Source organism: Anabrus simplex, chromosome 11 (genome assembly GCF_040414725.1).
Source record: "Anabrus simplex isolate iqAnaSimp1 chromosome 11, ASM4041472v1, whole genome shotgun sequence".
NCBI lineage: Eukaryota > Metazoa > Arthropoda > Insecta > Orthoptera > Tettigoniidae > Anabrus > Anabrus simplex.
Window position 1 is genome coordinate 67231085 of NC_090275.1, and position 19808 is coordinate 67250892.

The following is a 19808-nucleotide window of genomic DNA, read 5'->3' on the forward strand; positions in this document are numbered from 1 at the left end:
GAAGACAAGGGCCACGATGGGCGTGAAAATGAAAGACTTCTTAGGCTTCGAGTGCTCTAATACCGTCGGGGTCGGAAAAGAACAATTGACCAAAGGAGGCCAGATAGGATAGATGAAGGTGAAGAGCCGACACAAGTGGAAGCAATGCCAGGACTCAGCTGGGGGGCCCGTGGTCACTAACCCACGCTCCCACGTTAGGAGCCCCTGGGGATCCTTTCAGTCACCTCTTACGACAGGCAGGGTATTCCGTGGGTGTTTTTCTACCTCCCCCACCCACAGCGGGTTAGGAGTATGGGAACACGCCATGTTTTATGAAGTACTTTTATTGCTAGGAGGTTATTGACCGTTTGAGACAAACACTGTGGGGGTAAGCCACTAGGAGTGGCATATAATTATAATAATCGAAAACAGTGTCGAATCCATAGTTTTGGGGGTCGCTAAGATGAACAGTAACACTCTGGATACCGTTTAAGTCCTAGTTCAGCCTCCATCGGCATGGGTTGAGAAGGGGCGAACAAGAGTTTGCGGAGGCGGGACAGGTTTTTCTGCGGGTACTCCGCTTTTCCCTGTCATCTTTCATTCCAGCAACACACTCCAATATCATTTCATCGAACAGTCACTTCAGAGGAGTGCGACAGGCTTCGGCGGCCAGTACGATTCCTATCCTAGATCGAGACTTCATTCATTTCCTCACCCGGTCGAGAGACTAGAAACAGGCCCCTAAATAACCTCGTAACCATATGAAGAGATCTGTAACCCTTACTTACAACCTCGATATTGTGATTATTCCAATGAATATCTTTCCTTCTATTAACGCCGAGGTACTTAAATTAGTCCCTACGAGGTACATTCACTCCATCAAAACAGTAATTAAAACTGAGCGGACTTTTCCTCCTGATGAATCTTAAAACCTGATTTTTTCACTCCATTTATCAGCATACCATTGTCTGTTGTCCACCTCACAACTTTGTCAAGGTCTTTATTTGCAGTTGCTCGCAATCTTCTAACTTATTTATTACTCTATAGTCTATACAGGCATCCGTGATTCCACTTCTTCACTCATATTATTTATGTATATAAGAAAATATACAGGTCCTATACTACTGCCTTGCGGAACTCTATACCTGCTACATATTTTCAAGGAAACTGGTTGGGTTGGACCTGATAATATCCTTAATTAATTTAATTTAATTTATTGCTTGCTACAGGATTTTCATCCCAATTACAGCAGCACTCTTTGTGATACACAGAGAACTTACAAATAATTGTTACTTAATATTATCTAGCCTAAAATCTATTCTAAACTAATTTTAATCTAGGCTAATCGTTTTTACTGAAAAACTGAACGACTTTCCAGACATTCTGCATTGCCATAAGAACAAAGTTTAACTACATAAATAAAAGTATCACAATTAATAACAATAACACAGTCTACAGCATTAACATGTGGAAACACGCACAAAAAAATGTCAAAGAACAAAACATTGCTTATTATGACATTAATGGGAATATTAAGGCTGGCCGGTGTGATGCTCCAATCTGACTGTGGGATCAATTACATGGCCTTTCTTGCTGTCATGAATTCTTCTAATTTAAAAAAAATTCTTTTAAATTTCTTTTAATTAAATGATAATATGTGATAAAATCTTTGTGGTTTATAATTAATTGCTGAGTAATAGCTGGCCATTTGTTTTACGTCGCACCGACACAGATAGGTCTTATGGCGACGATGGGAGAGGAAAGGTCTAGGAGTGGGAAAGAAGCAGCCGTGGCCTTAACTAAGGCACAGCCCCAGCATTTACCTGGTGCGAAAATGGGAAACCACGGAAAACCATCTTCAGGGCTGCCGACAGTGGGGTTCGAACCTACTATCTCCCGAATACTGGATACTGGCCGCACAGTAATAGCTGGAAGGCTGACGATGACGTATGCACACTTGAAATATACCAACAGTTTTATTTCAACTTTACATAAAGCATTTTATACCGAAAATGACGTTTTTATAACACGGACAAAATTTTCCACTCTACAAACCTATTTTACTAACGTGTACAGTGTTTGAATAAATCAAAATATCTCAATACTTTTATACCATATGCAATGGTAGCTAAAATATTACGCACTACGAAATCTTGGTCGTCTATATACAAACGTGAATGTTATTTTATTAATATACAGAGTATTTGGGAGATAAGCACAAAAAAGGGTAGAAAATTTGATGTCTGTAGCTCAGGTAGTATTCAGTGATAAACGACGTAGGGATTTGCTGACATAGGCTACATTTCAATATTTTCCGCTGTAAAAACGTTTGCTTCTTGTATGTGGAACCTTTTTCATACAAATTATGCATTCATGATCTACTTGATACCTGCAGCACGGTACGGTGGGTGGTATAAGCCTAGGGGAAAATGAAGGTACTACCTATCTCACAAACATCACATTGTAATTCAAACTCCTCCCTCGGACAAACCATTCGTTACATTACAAAATACATATTTTACGAACTGCGGACACTCATCCCTACCTTCCGTTGGGTTATTTGCACCCCAAAACAGACTGTAGTCTTTTAATTACACAACAAATCACTTGTTTTTTTTTTTTGAAAGCTTATATAAAAATAGCAGGCGTGCAGCTATGTTCTGATGTCTTAATCGATCATCCTAACAAGTTTCATTGTAATCCCTGCGTTCAGTACACTGGGTTTCATTGAAACTGCAGCAACACACTACTGTATAACATGTTAAGCATCTGGTCCAACTAGAAATGGACAAACAATAACACAACAGTCATGTTGTTACCGTTCCGGAGTCGAAACTGTTCTTAGAATGAATATCCTGTTTCGAAATAACAGCGTTCCGTATCACCCGAACTCCAGCGGGATGGGTCAAGCAACACCCTGTTCCAAAATAACAGTGTTTCGCATCGCCTGCACTCCAGCGGGATTGTTTTGGCAACATCCTGTTCCGAAATAACAGTGTTCCGTATCGGCTGAACTCCAGCGGGATTGGTTTAGCAACATCCTGTTCCGAAATAACAGTTTTCCGTATCGGCTGAACTCCAGCGGGATTGGTTTAGCAACATCCTGTTCCGAAATAACAGTTTTCCGTATCGGCTGAACTCCAGCGGGATTGGTTTAGCAACATCCTGTTCCGAAATAACAGTGTTCCGTATCGGCTGAACTCCAGCGGCATTGGTCTTGCGATATTCTGTTCCGCATCTCCTGCAATCCAGCGGGTTTTGAGAACTTCGCAAGTACCGCTGGTTGACTGATTGTTCCTGCTCCGGTTTCGATGTTCTTAGAAACTGCAATAGTCATTGGGTGCAATGGACACTAAAGGACCAGGGAAGGGAACCCGCGTAATATAAATATGTAAGAGGCACGCGTCTTAGTGAACAAAGCGACAGATAGCAAATTCACGGGCAAGTATCCGTGACATGATATTGAATATTAATCTTTGTTCCTTATAGGTCTCACTGCCTGTACCCATTTGCATCGTCAACAACCGCAGTTTTTAACCGCGGTTTGCGGCTGTTCGTGTTGTGCTATCTACAGTAATTCGTATATTACAGGTATTAGAATATATCCTACAATTATTTTATATGTATAAATACTGTTAGATGAGCAAAGGTAATTATGAGAAAGACTTATGTCGCTCAATGCAGATTTCTTGGTCCACAAGATTCAGTTTCGCCTGGCAAGTCTCTTCAGGTTATCACGTAATCACGTAACTATTTGCTCTGAACTGCTGCGATCCTCCTCATATTGTTCCTAGTGCCCTTTGGATAAAGAGAGGTACAAGTTTACCTTGTTTAGGCTCAACTAAGCTAAAACGCATCCAATTAAAACACAGCATGAAACTCACAGTGAGGGAACAATTTTGGAATTAGCATACACGACACGAGGTTTGTTGATATTTTCTAATTCCCCAGCTCCTAAATTCAGGACTGTTATTTTTTTTGGAACTGTTATTTGGAACATGTCTTCCTCTATGGTGTAGTAGTGTGATTAGCTGCCACCCTCGGAGGCCCGAGTTCGATTCCGGGATCTGCCACGAAATTTGAAATGTGGTATGAGAACTGGAACTGGGTCCACTCAGCCTCGGGAGGTCAACTGAGTAGAGGGGGTTCGATTCCCGCCTCAGCCATCTTCGAAGAGGTTTCCCACTTCTCCTCCAGGCAAATGCCGAGATGGTACCTAACTTAAGGCCACGGCCACTTCCTTGCCTATCCCTTCCAGCCTTCCCATCCCTGCACAAGGCCCCTGTTCAGCATAGCAGGCGAGGTACTGGTCTTCCTCCACAGTTGTATCCCCGACCAACTGTCTCACGCTCCAGGACACTGCCCTTGAGGCAGTAGCGTAGCCAGGATCGACCGACTGAGGCGAGGGGTGGTGGATATATTTACAAAATAATGATGGAACATAATAAAGGTGTTTGGGTGTGTGGTGCACGCAGCATGATGTCCATTATAAGCACATTGACATAAGTGAATTATGTTGATATTCGGATTGCAGTACACTACAGAACAAGAACAATATGATCAAGGTCAACAAAAAATGAAATGGCGTACGGCTTTTAGTGCCGGGGGTGTCCGAGGACAAGTTCGACTCGCCAGATGCAGGTCTTTCGATTTGAATCCCATAGATGACCTGCGTGCCGTGACGAGGATGAAATGATGATGAAGACGACACATACACCCAGTCCCCATGCCAGCAAAATTAACCAATTATGGTTAAAATTCCCGACCCTACCGGGAATCGAACAAGGACTCCTGTGACCAAAGGCCAGCACGCTAACCATTTAGGCATGGAGCCGGACATAAGGTCAACAGTTTTACAGCGAAATCCTACTTTCGAGGTTTCTTAGAAAATAGACTTAAGAGATCTGTTGGTTTTACAATTACATCTCTGTGAATGTTGAAAAGTCAACTTTCACTTGTTTATTGTCAGTTTATGTTTATTTTCTTTTGTAATTTGGGGGGGGGCAGGGTTCTAACCCCCCTTTCGCTACGCCCCTGGCTTGAGGCGGTAGAGTTGGGATCCCTCGCCGAGTGCAAGGGAAGACTCAACTCTGGACGATAGACGTATTAAATAATAATAATAATAATAATAATAATAATAATAATAATAATAATAATAATAATAATAATAATAATAATAATAATAATAATAATAATAATAATCATTGGAACAATGTTATATTTCCGGAACTGTTCCACAAAAAGAACAATTTCGTCCATCTCTAAGTCTCCGCGGCCCTTGGTTCACTTACGACCTGTTTTAGCATGAAACAGGAATCTGTTCCGGCCTTTTCCAAATTTTACAACATTTCTCTCACTAAATAAATTCAAAATTAAACCCCTGAAAGGGCCCATTTGTTAAGAAGGGGAGTTTCTCCCCCCCTCCCCACTCTGAAAATAGCTCTCCGACTCAAAATTAGACTCCATTCCTCAGCGAAGAAGCGGTTTCTTCTCTGATGGGAGGTGAATACCGCCTCTCAGCTAGATCGTTTTTCCCCCGCCAGTGTAGAACCAAAGACCTTTCCGAATCATAGACATTTCTCGGAAACAGATGAGTAAAGAGGCATAGTTTTTGCCTTAGGACTCGCAGGTATTCACCCTCAAGAAAAAAAAGTCTCTAGGTCTAACCCTAACAACTCCCTTGTTAGCCTGAGTCCCAACTCCCCAACACGCCTGTCACTCATCTCGTCTGTTCAGATTGAAGCAGCAGTGAGTGCACGCGTAAAGCGTGCATTAAGCAGGCGGATCTTGTGCACTGACAGAAGGCTGTGCGCTGTGTTGCAAACAACAGGTGGTTTAGTTCACACGTGTAAATGAACGTCAATGAATCATTGCTTTACAACGGGGGTATTCAAATCTACTTCCCGTGGAAGGTCCGGGAGCGGGTGAGATCAGACTGGCTTATGCACGCCATCTCTCCGCTCGATACAAGGTAAAGGAACCTTACGAACACGCGGGCGTCGTGTCGCACTTCATCGCGTGCTAATACACTCAGTCACCAGAGTATTTGATCTTTTATTTCACTTTGGTCTCACGGGAATAATAATAATAATAATAATAATAATAATAATAATAATAATAATAATAATAATAGTAATAATAATAATAATAATAATAATAACAACTTATTAAAGACGTAGAAAAACTATTTTTTCTATTTGTTTTACGTCACACCGACACAGGTCTTATGGCGACGATGGGAGAGGAAAGGCCAAGGAATGGGAAGGAAGCGGCCGTGGCCTTAATTAAGGAAAGGCTCAGCCCTAGCATTTGCCTGATGTGAACATGGGAAACCACGGAAAACCATCTTCAAGGCTGCCGACAGTGGGGTTCGAACCCACTATCTCCCGGATGCGAGCTCACAGCTGCGCGCTCCTAACCGCATGGCCAACTCGCCCGGTACGTAGAGAAACAGGAGACGGGAAATATTGAGGAAAATCTTAGGTCCAGTCTACTCAGAGGGCATCTGGATGGAACAGAAGTCCCGGGAGCTCTATCAGCATTGTGAAAAGATCACCGATACCATCAGGAAAAGGCGATTAAAGTTTTTTGGCCACATTCTCAACCTTGCTCTCTCAATGAAATTCAAGAACAACTGGCTTAGCGAAATAGAAAAAGACCTTCAGAAAATTGGCATCCCACAGGAAATTGTTGGAGATCGACTCCAGTTGAAAAAAAGTAGTCAACAACCATCATTTTGCTGAGAAAATGAATACCAGGACTAATAAATCATGGAATGAAGCACGAAGGAAAATGTTCAATGAAGAGGTTTTGGCAGAAGAAAAACCAAACCAAACCAACCAAACCCCATGGTACTACAGCCCTGAAGGGCCTTGGCCTGCCAAGCGACCGCTGTTCAGCCCGAAGGCCTGCAGATTACGAGGTGTCGTGTGGTCAGCACGACGAATCCTCTCGGCCGTTATTCTTGGCTTTCTAGACCGGGGCCGCTATCTCACCGTCAGATAGCTCCTCAATTCTAATCACGTAGGCTGAGTGGACCTCAAACCAGCCCTCAGGTCCAGGTAAATATCCCTGACCTGGCCGGAAATCGAACCCGGGGCCTCCGGGTAAGGGGCAGGCACACTACCCCTCCACCACGGGGCCGGCTGAAGAAAAACCAACATCAGCAAAATAAGTTCTATCGTGCTCCACGCTGTAATAATAATAATAATAATAATAATAATAATAATAATAATAATAATAATAATAATAATAATAATAATAATAATAATAATAATAATAATAATAATAACTCCAGAAAGCGTATAGAGTAACATGTAATCACTGCAATGCGTAATGAGAAACTTCGTTATTATAGACAGTTGTTTTAACAAAACCCCATGGCACTACGGCCCTCAAAGGGCCTTGGCCTACCAAGCGACCGCTGCTCAGCCCGAAGGCCTGCAGATTACGAGGTGTCGTGTGGTCAGCACGACGAATCCACTCGGCCGTTATTTTTGGCTTTCTAGACCGGGAGACAGTTGTTTTGCCAGAAGCATTATATGGCTCAGAAAATATACCTCGAGGAGGCCACTCTAAAATTGATGAAATTGGAAAGCAAGAACGAAAAATTCTTAAGAAAATATATGGTGCCACTTATGCAAATGGGGTATGGATTAAACGAAAAACTGCAGACCTGCACAGGGCAACAGACAAGTTTACTGATGCCGTCCGTAGGATAATAATGGACAATAATAGTTACTAAAAAACTATTAACTACAATCATTTCAAGGAAGGTCAAGGTCAACTGGTTTGAATAAATTAAGCAGGATTTACAAGAAATAAACGCTACAGACGACACTATAAACATCGTAAACTTTTTGGAATTCTGTTTGCAAATCATTGTGGAAAAAACTAAAAAGACAACTGGAAAACAGTGGACAGAAGAACGGAAAAAACACCACAGCGAATTCATGAAGAGATTTTCTGAGGAGGAGTAGAAGTATAAGAAGAAGGGGGAGCCATCAGACCAAGCTAACAAGTGAAAACGCGCTCTTTAACTGGACATAACGAATAAATAAATAAATAAATAAATAAATAAATAAATAAATAAATAAATAAATAAATATAAAATAAATACATAATTAAATAAATAAATAATATAGACTTCTTGAGCTTATAGTTATTTCTTGGGTCGCTGAAACTACTGTGTTTTATTTTCGGTTGAAGCAAGACATTTAAAGCTGAATGCCCTTCCAGATATGTATTATGATTTTTGAGGTGAAGGTTCCAACCCAAGAAATACTAGGATTTGAATCTCACCCAGTCTCGGCATGCTAGGATCTAAGCCAATGGAATAATCACGCCTTCGATGATGATGATGGTGATGATGATGATGATGAAATGAAACGGCGTACGGCTGCCGGGAGTGTCCGAGGACATGTTCGGCTCGCGAGGTGCAGGTCTTTCGATTTGACGTCCGTAGGTGACCTGCGCGTCATGATAAGGATGAAATGATGATGAAGACGACACATACACCCATCCTCCGTGCCAGAGAAATTAACCAATGGGGGTTAAAATTCCCGACCCTGCAGGGAATCGGAGCCGGGACCCGTGTAACCAAATACCAGCACGCTAACCATTTAGCCATGAGCCGGACATGATGATGATTATAATAGTAATAAAAAGGTGTTCAGAAAATCTAGTACATTGGAGAAATTCTCACCCCAAATGGTAATGAGAATGAAGTTATAAATAGATGGGTGGGAAAGATGGCAATGGCTTTCAGACTATGTCATGGAACGTCTAAATCCAAGCCCATATCCATCCGAGCAAGATTAAAACATTATTTTACAGTGGTCAGACCACAGTGTCTATATGCGGCGGAATCCACGACGCAAGAAACGGACCCAGGCATTGAAAAAAGAGAAAGGAAAATCTTAGGTCCAAAAAAGTCACTAGATTCACAACCCATGTTACGATTGAGAATTTTATGAAAAAAGTTGAGAAGATAACAAGTACTATGAGGTAAAGAAGACTTATTTTATGGGCATATTGAGAGGATGAATCCAAAGAGACTGGCACACAGAATATTAAAACTGGAAGGCATAACAAGGACTTGGAAGAAGTGAGGATCCAGGAGGGAGATATCAGGAAAAACAACCTTTAGGAAGAAAATTGCGGTAATGAGGGATTCACCGGAGAAACTCTTCAAGTCACGCAACATCTCCGTTGAAGAGCGACAGAGGAGAAGTCGAGGATTTATCAACATCTGGAAGGAGTGCAAAGAAAAGGTACCAAGTTTGAGAGATGGAAGATCTGGTAGATCGTGTAAACGTGATCCATAGATGACCTTAATAATAATAATAATAATAATAATAATAATAATAATAATAATAATAATAATAATAATAATAATAATAATAATAATAGAGATGTTTAGATGTGCTGTTCAGTTTTGTTATTAACATTGCAACGTTTTGCCTGCCCCAAGGCTAGGTATTATCAATGCAAATCACCAGGTTCCCAGAAGCCAAGTTATGCATTGTATTGAGAACAACTGGTGCCCTACGGCGTATGAGTGCTGCCAACTGAAGTGGAATTTAGGTATGCATAACAGTGAATGTTTTGACTCGGAGGAGAAGAGCATGCGCACAAACAGAGAACGTCAACAACGTAGCGCCTCTTCGTTTCGTTTTCTCCTTTGAACACAGATTTCTACTGAGAAATAATTGTTTCAAGTGAATTACATTGACAAAACTAAACAATATTGATCTAACTCCCTAGATACCCCTCCATGGAAGGCTCATTTGCCTCCAATCAACTGGGAATTGAACAACAATCTTAAAGCTCAAACTGATACAGCGAAATCCCAACAGTATTTTAATGAAATTTGCAATAGATTCCCATCATATAGTGCACTTTGTACTGATGGATCAAAATTTAATGTGAGAAATAGTTGTGCAGTGAAATATACAGACTATAGTATGCTATACAAATTACCAGATCTTTTCACAGTTTTTACAAGTGAACTGTATGATCTTAAACAGGCCATGATTCATATTTCAAAATCAAGCTCCAATAACTCATTCATAACTTTCTCTGATTCCCAAAGTGCAAAAATGAAATGAAATGGCGTATGGCTTTTAGTGCCGGGAGTGTCCGAGGACATGTTCGGCTCGCCAGTTGCAGGTCTTTTGATTTGACTCCTGTAGGCGACTTGCGCGTCGTGATGAGGATGAAATGATGATGAAGACGACACATACACCCAGCCCCAGTGCCAGGGAAATTAACCAATGATGGTTAAAATTTCCGACCCTGCCGGGAATCGAACCAGGGACGCCTGTGACCAAAGGCCAGCACGCTAACCATTTAGCCATGGAGCCGGACTCCCAAAGTGCATTAACTTCAATACAAAATCCATCAACAACACACCTCCTTGTTAAAGACATTCAAATGCTGTACCACAAGATCAAGATTGTAGGAAAAAAATGTTATTTTTATGTGGATACCATCTCACAGGGGAATACCAGGCAACGAATCAGCTGATCAAGCAACAAAAGAGGCTACTAGTCTTCCAATCAACGACCCTCAAACTGCCACTCCACATTCTGATATCATAGCTTATATCAAAATCAAACTATACGAGCAATAGAAAATGAACTGGCTTAAAAATTCCACTAGCAACCTAAAAAAAAAAAAAAAAAAAAAAAATTGCTATCTACCAGAATATATCCTTTTCAAAACCTCACCAGGCATGAACAAGTCTTAATCTCCCGACTAAGGATAGGACACACCAAGATCAACCACAACTATCTCCTAGAAAAGAAGCAACCTCCCACCTGCAGTATATGTAACTGTTCTCTTTCTGTCAAGCATATCATCTCAGAATGTCAACTGTATCACCATTGGCGCCAACACCACAACATACCTAATGAAATGAAAGTGGCACTAGCTTCTCCAGCACTGAGTCATCAAGTCATCAACTTCCTCAAGGACACTGGCTTGCACTCCAAAATCTAATTACATTATACTTATTTATATTTACCTTATAATTACAATATTATTATTATTATTACTATTTCTCTGGGGACCGATGACCTTCGATGTTAGGCCCCTTAAAACAACAATCATTATCATCATCATCATCATCATCATCATCATCATCATCACTATTTCTCTGTAATCATATGTAAGAGTCACGATAAGACGTTGGAGTTAAAACGACTATAAACAACCCTAATAAAATAAAAATATTGATCTTTCTGCTCCATGGCTAAATGGTTAGCGTGCTGGCCTTAGGTCACAGAGGTCCCGGGTTCGATTCCCGGCAGGGTCGGGAATTTTAACCATCATTGGTTAATTTCACTGGCACTGGGGCTGGGTGTATGTGTCGTCTTCATCATCATTTCATCCTCATCACGACGCGCAGGTCACCTACGGGTGTCAAATCGAAAGACCTGCACCTGGCGAGCCGAACATGTCCTCGGACACTCCCGGCACTAAAAGTCATACGCCACTTCATTGATCTTTCTAGTGAATCGAACCTGTTCGCTACTTTAAATATCTAGGAAGTATAACCACCGACAGTCTGACGTTGAAATCAGAAGTCGAACTGAAAGATCAACAAAACCAGCCATCTAACGCCTATACACCCGCTTAATGTTCTTTCCGACCATCGTATCTATAAAGAAATCATCTGCCTTCAAGCGTAATTTGCTGGGATGTATCACAGAAAGCCCATTACATCGGTACAGTCAAAATAGGGTTACCATAAAAGCAGTCATCCCCATACAGGCCATGAGTGGTGGAAGGTAAAGGCTTCCACTATTCCTAACCTCGGCTCAGCTCGGTTTTTCTTTCGTGTGGCTATTTCTAGCCGGGTGCAACCCTTGTAAGGCAGACCCTCCGATGAGGGTGGGCGGCATCTGCCACGTGTAGGTAACTGCGTGTTATTGTGGTGGAGGATAGTGTTTTTTGTGGAGTGTGAGTTGCAGGGATGTTGGGGACAGCACAAACACCCAGCCCCCGGGCCACTGGAATTAACCAATGAAGGTTAAAATCCCCGACCCAGCCGGAAATCGAACCCGGCACCCTCTGAACCGAAGGCCAGTACGCTGACCATTCAACCAACGAGTCGGACACCTCAGCACTTGATGGGGTAGAGTAGTTAGCTCTACGCCCACCCGCCTTTGCCCCAGGAATTAACTTGGTACTCATTTTTGGTGTAGGCTGAGTGAGCCTCAGAGCGATATGCACCTCCGGAAGTGGAAATCTCATTTCTTAAATTTTACTACTATCTGACGGGGATTCGAACCCACGTCCTTCCGGGCGAACCAAGCACGTTTTTACCGCCTCGGCCAGGCAGCCCCTAGGGTTACCATACGTCCGCATTTTTTATTTATTTTTCACCACCCTGTATATGTCTTCGTTCCGCAAATATCACGGCAGCGTAAGTGAAGCCTCTTCCACAATGAGTGATGAATGATAGTGGAATGTTGGCGGAATCAAATTGGTAGGGGACTTGGAATCCCAGTGGAAATTTGTTACCAACTCTTTAACCTGGAATGCGCCAGCTCCGCCTCTGTGATGTAGTGGTTAGTATGATTGGCTGCCACCCCCGGAGGTCCGGGTTCGATTCCCGGCTCTGCCACGAAATTTGAAAAGTGGTACGATGGCTGGAACGGGGTCCACTCAGCCTCGGGAGGTGGGTTCGATTCCCACCTCAGCCTCCTGGAAGTAGTTTTCTGTGGTTTACCACTTCTCCTCCAGGCAAATGCCGGGATGGTACCTAAGTTAAGGCCCTCTTCCTTGTCTATCCCTTCCAAACTTACCATCCCCCACAAGGCCCCTGTTCAGCATAGCAGGTGAGGCCGCCTGGGCGAGGTATTGGTCATTCTCTCCAGTTGTATCCCCCGCCCCAGAGTCTGGCGCTCAGGACACTGCCCTTCAGGCGGTAGAGGTGGGACACCTCGCTGCTTCCGAGGGAAAAACCGACGGGTAAACAGAAGAAGAAGAACGCACCAGTTAGTTCTAAGCACACTTAATAATAATTATTGCAGGTAAACAGGAAGTCCAGGGTTTGAGGCAAGCGTGAGTGTTGCATTCCGAGCTAACTGTATTTGAAAGTCCTAAGCTGAAGGGATCTCGTCTCGGAAATCTTGTTAGCCGGACTAGACGCTGTGGTTCCCGTTGCTAAGCAACGCCAAGCGTTCCGCTTTGCAGTGGATTCTTCTAGACACACATTATCAAAAGCGGGAGAGTTTTGGCACACTGAAGACAGTATTGGCACCTCTCGAACATTCCCAACGTAATGACGTGCTGGATTTAGAACTAATGTCTATTAATAAGACAATCCCTCGCGTCGATAAATTATCCTTTCTTGACTAGCGAGGCCACACTTGATATCATCGGTACAGAGATGCAAAGGTATTTACTTATCAAAGTTTTAACATAGCGATGTGTTGCTGTATAACATTGCACTTGACGGATGTGTACAATATCGATTATTTATTTTGGACGGGAGCCTCCATGGCTCAGACGGCAGTGCGCCGGCCTCTCGCCGCTAGGTTTCGTGGTTCAAATCCCAGTCACCACAAGTGAGATTTGTGCTGGACAAAGCGGAGGCAAGACAGGTTTTTTTCCGGGTATTCCGGTTTTCTCTGGCATCATTTATTCCATTAACACTTTCCAATTTCATTTCATCTGTCAGTCCTTAATCACAGACACAGAGGAGTGCGACAGGCTTCGGAAGCAGAAACAATTCCTATCCTCGCAGCTAGGTGGGGGCTTCATTCATTCCATGCCTGGCCCGGTTGAATGACTGGAAACAGGCTGTGGATTTATTATTATTATTATTATTATTATTATTATTATTATTATTGTTATTATTATTATTTTGCTGGCTGCTTTACGTCGCACCGACACAGATAGATCTTATGGCGACGATGGCACAGGAAAGGCCTAGGAATGGGAAGGAAGCGGCCGTGGCCTTAATTAAGGTACAGCCCCAGCATTTGCCTGGTGTGGAAATGGGAAACCACGGAAAACCATCTTCAGGGCTGCCGAAAGTGGGGTTCGAACCCACTATCTCTCGGATGCGAGCTCACAGCTGCACGCTCCTAAACGCACAAGCAACTCGCCCGGTTATTAATGTTTTATTTTGGACAAATGAGAATGAAATGTCCACAATAACCACTCTTTAATGTATGTCCAACCCTTGTCCCGCATCTCTACGGTGCCGGATATGAAGTGAGACGAATCTTCGTCGCGAGTTTTTACGACCGGATGCCCTTCCTGACGCCAACCTCATCAGAGGAGTTAATGAGATGCCGACGTGATGTATGACGGTAGGAAGGGAGAGGGTGAAATCCAGTGGCGGCACATAGCCTACTCCTGTCAAATAGCACCAAGTGGGTCTGCTCAAGGCTTAACGTCCCCATACGACGTACGAGACACCGTCAACAGCGTCGTTTGACCTCACTCCATATGAGCACCGCGGAATCCAGACTTTTGGCACGCCATCTCGTGATTAGAAATTGCATACCACCACCTCTTCTACATTGCTGGCTAACATTCTGATGGTGAAATTTTTTTCGACCAATGAGACTTGAACCGGCTAACCATGGCGTCAGACGTGACGTATTAACGACCATTGCCACCAGGCGAGCTAATAACCACTCTTTAATTACAAAGAAGTCCACGACCGCTGCCTTTCTACTCCTAGCCCTTTCCCATCGTCGCCATTAGACCTTTCTGTGTTGGTGCGACGCAAAGCAAATTGTAAAAACAATTTTAAAAAATTAAAAAAATCTTTGAGCAGTTATTTGAGATTTTTTTTCGTGTGGCTATTTCTAGCCGAGTGCAGCCCTTGTAAGGCAGACCCTCCGATGAGGGTGGGCGGCATCTGCCATGTGTAGGTAACTGCGTGTTATTGTGGTGGAGGACAGTGTTATGTGTGGTGTGTGAATTGCAGGGATGTTGGGGACAGCACAAACACCCAGCCCCCGAGCCAGTGGAATTAACCAATGAAGGTTAAAATCCCCGACCCGGCCGGGAATCGAACCCGGGACCCTCTGAACCGAAGGCCAGTACGCTGACCATTCAACCAACGAGTCGGACTGGTTATTTGAGATGAGAGGAGGCAAGAAATCTGGTCACGAAAGCTATGTCGTCACCATCGAGATCACGGAACAGCCCTGTGGGTGGGGGCGGTAGAATAACACCCATGGCATCTCCTGCCTGACATGAGAGGCGACTAAAAGGGGCCCCAGGGGATTTTAGCTTTGGGACGTATGTTAGCGACCACAGGGCCCTTGGCTGAGTCCTGGTATTGCTTCCACTTACTTGTGTCAGGCTCCTGACTTTCATCTAAAGTATCCGACCTTCCTTGATCAACTCTTGTTCTTTTTTGACCCCGACCGTACTACGTACGAAGGAGTAGGGTGTCTTTAATCTCACGCCCTCCGGGAGAGTTCGCCGTGCGGTTAGGGGCGCGCGGCTGTGAGCTTGCATCCGGGAGGTAGTGGGTTCGAATCCCACTGTCGGTAGCCCTGAAGATGGTTTTCCGTGGTTTCTCATTTTCACACCAGGCAAATGCTGGGGATATACCTTAATTAACGCCACGGCCGCTTCCTTTCAACCCCCTAGGCGTTTCCTATACCATCGTCGCCATAAGACCTATCTGTGTCGGTGCGACGTAAAGCCACTAGCAAAAAAAAAAAAAAAAAAAAAGACCTTCGTGGCCCTTTTCTTTCTTTGTCCGTTACCTTCGTTTTCCGAAGTTTTTCTCTCCGATATACAGAGGATGGTTGCCTAGTTGTATTTCCTCGAAAAACAATAATCACCACCACCACCACAACCACCACCATCACGGAACACTCAAATATCTGCAAGCCGTCTGGCTGAGAAGCAGGTGTCCTGGCAGCTCCAGGGTTCCTTCAAGGCCAGCATAGCCCACAAGTTGTATGTCTTTAGGTGCTGACTTCAAGAAGCATACCAGCCTGCGGGGTGATGACTCAACAAACATTACGAACACATCCATGGTGCAGACTGGACTCGAACCACCAACTGAGAGAAAGCTCGTTTGCAAGGCCAACACCTTGACACCTGAGGTACAGTGGCCGGTTCTAACGCAGTAATTGACTGCGAAAGGTCATCCAGTGGCTAAGCAAGCCAGCTGATTGGCAAACAGCGGATGAGGAATGATCTCTAACGCAAAAAAAGGTGTGCTAATTTCTGTACCCTTTGAACTAGGGTTTCATACCGAACAGCACAAATAGCCTATATCGGGTTCTGTTTAATTTTGACTGTTTGTTTACGAGAAAACGAATAGGTGTTCAGGTTTAGGATAAAGATGAATAGGATTTTGGCTATATGTTGATCAAAACAGAAATTGCAATAAGGGGTTTTCAGAGAAAGTTTAAAACATAACACTCGATGTGTCTATTTTGCGATTAGTTTGTTGTTGCTATTTTGCTTAACGTCGCACCGACACAGATATGTCTTATGGCGACAATGGGACAGGGAAGGTCTAGGAAGTGGAAGGAAGCGGCCGTGGCCTTAGTTAAGGTACAGCCCCGGCATTTGCGAGGTATGAAAATGGGAAACCACGCAAAACCATCTTCAGGGCTGCCGACAGTGGGGCTCGAACCCACTATATCCCGATTACTGGATGCGATTAGTTTTACGAGAAAAGTGGTGATAACAGGGGCCCGGATGTTGAAGACATGTCATCTTTTTATTGACCTCAGTGTAATACTCTAATATATACAAACTTTGTTCATGGCAAGTCGATTACAAAATATATCCTTTTTATTTTGCATTAATTGCATTTTTTTTGTGTTTCTATATTTTAAGAACATTTTCTTTGATTTTGGAGAACTTGGAGATTTTGTCTCTTTAGGTCATTTTGTCCCTTTTGTCATGTTATCATATTATTTTATGAAATTGTTTCAAAGCCTTAACTAGTAGTTAAACAAATATTGAAATAAAACATTTCAATATCATATTAAGTAGTCTTATTTTTGTTCTTTCGAGTCTGTGTTTCTGAATCACATGTATATTTTAAATTTCTCAAGTTGCTTCTTATATTTATTCAAAATGTTTTTGTAGATTTTAATTTCACAAATCGTCTTTTATTATTTCGAGTTCTTTTAAAACTGTTTCTTTTTCAACCAATATTCATCGTATTGTGTATTCTGTGTCTTCGAGCAGCGTCCAAATAAAAGACCTATATTAAACTACGTACTTTCTAAGTTTGTATCTAATCAATTATTTCTTGAAGGGTTTTTAAACATTAATTTTTAATATCATTTTAATTTTTTTTACAATTTGATTTACATAGCACCGACACAGATAGCTCTTATGGCGACGATGGGATAGGAAAGGGCTAGGAGTGGGAAGGAAGCGGTCGCGGCCTTAATTAAGATACAGCCCCAGCATGTGCATGGTGTGAAAATGGGAAACCACTGAAGACCATCTCCAGTGCTGCCGACAGTGGGGTTCGAACCCACTATCTCCCGGATGCAACCGCACGGTCAACTGGCCCGGATTTTAAAATTTTATAATGCATTTTATTAAATTTTTTAGTCATCTAATAAAGTCATTTTTAAGTGCATTTTTAAATATTCTTTACGTCATCAATATCTGGAACTTACTGATAACAAAATGTATTTAGAATATTCATTCATTCATTCATTCATTCATTCATTTCATTCATTCATAGATACCATTTACACAATCTTCCTGCCCCTCTGTCACACAGACTGATGCCTTTCCACTTTCGCCAAAGATCCTTTTTCCTTTCTCCTTTCTCGTCCCGTGGCTTGGCCAGTAGCTTTTCGGGTGAATCCCTCACTCCCGCAAACGTTTTCCTAAATGTTATTCCGTCCTGTATCTCTTCCTCCTTGATACCCTCTTCTGCTAGATCCTTGTGCACCTGTGTAAGCAACCCAAACTGTTTTGCACTTTTCTTGCAGAAGGAGTAATCTGTTGGCCAACCACTCTTGATTCATTCTTTTAATGTGACTATAAAGCGTAAATCTCCTTTTGTTCATCGTCGCCGTAACCTTCTTTTTTTTCCGATAGTTTTTTAAAATTCCTGGTTCAACATCAACCGGAAAGTATGTTGGTCATTTTGCGACCTTTTTTGTACCCAACATTTGTCGAAGGTACGTTCTTTCTTTCCTCCTTCCTTTCTTTTAATGTCGAAAACATTTCTTAGCGAAGCAGCGGTCCCCATACTACGAAAAACGTAAAATTAAGCAATTTCCTCAATTGTGCCGAAAGTGAAGGGCTAAAGGGCCCGAAAATTTTCAAATTGTGAGTCTTGGATAGCTCTATCAAACTAAAAAAAAATTCGAAAATCACATTCGGTCTAAATGCAGTTCTGGAAAAACAGCCTAAAACCGCATGTTTCTTTATTCGTTTCCTTTTTGATTCAAATCCTGGCCAAATTAACTTATTCACATAATTATTTCTGCAATGTGTTTCTCAGGCGTTTTTTGATTTTTTTAAAAAAATAATGTCCACGACGAATGTAGTTATAACCCTTTACTGCATACTGTTGCCCTCAGACAACATACAACTTTTCACCAGTATAAATGTCCGACTCGTTGGCTGAACGGTCAGCGTACTGGCCTTCGGTTCAGAGGGTCCCGGGTTCGATTCCCGGCCGGGTCGGGGATTTTAACCTTAATTGGTTAATTCCTACGGCACGGGGGCTGGGTGTATGTGTTGTCTTCATCATCATTTCATCCTCATCACGACGCGCAGGTCGCCTATTGGCGTCAAATAGAAGGACCTGCAACTGGCGAGCCGAACCTGTCCTGGTTATCCCGGCACTAAAAGCCATACGACATTTCATTCACCTGTATAAATGGATACAGATTGTGGACAGTGGTAGTTTTCCGGCACACCTTTAACTGTACAGTCATTTAAAGACATATCCCAGTGATGCCTTGTTTTTTATTACATAACATAAGGCAAAACAGCCCTACAACCAAAGGTACTCCTTCCACCCCGTCAGCATCCACGCGTACCAACCACCATTTATTTTACGCGGGCCCTCCCCATCACATTACCACTGGCTTCAGGAGTACCTCTGGCTCAACCTCAAAGACATTACCGACCTACGGTCGTGCAAGTATACTTGCGCCCTGCAATACGTTCCCATGGCCAGTAGGCAGTAATGTTCGGTCTTTGAATGTTAAAAGCTTAGTGTGAAATCGTAAAAAATCGTATATATACCACGTTATGGCAATCCACATCACATACGAGTGTTAAGCTATTAGCCCCTGTTAAGAATTGCTGGTAAATCTAAAACACTGAACGTAAGTTGAAATTTTCTTCACTAAACGAAAACGAAAAATAATTCATGCAGTAAAGGGATAAGGGCTTAAGTCAAACTCTGCACTGACTCATATTAGCGCTCGTAGTGGTAGAAAAAGGCCAACTGCTAATCTAATCGACCAGATTAAGATGATTAAGAAAATATTGCAAAATTTAGGAATAAATAAAGAATATATTCTCATACTTTATTACATTTTATTTACCTAAAATTCGTAGCTCATATCCCTAGCATGTTTTCAACATTGAGTTGCTTGCCTGATTTTTTGTTCAAGGTTTGAGTCTGCCACCCTTGTCAGTGGTTCCGCTCCATAAAGGCCACTCTGCACTTATGTTTTAATTTGGCTTGAATGCAGTTAGACTTGCACTTGTATGTGTCATGGCAATCTGAAAGCCATTTCCGTCTTCTTCATCCTCTATTTTAATGCTCCCTTTTTATTTCCATTGGGAGTGAGAATTTCTCTCAGGTATTTAAACTAGCAAGCTGTTCCAAAACATTTTCT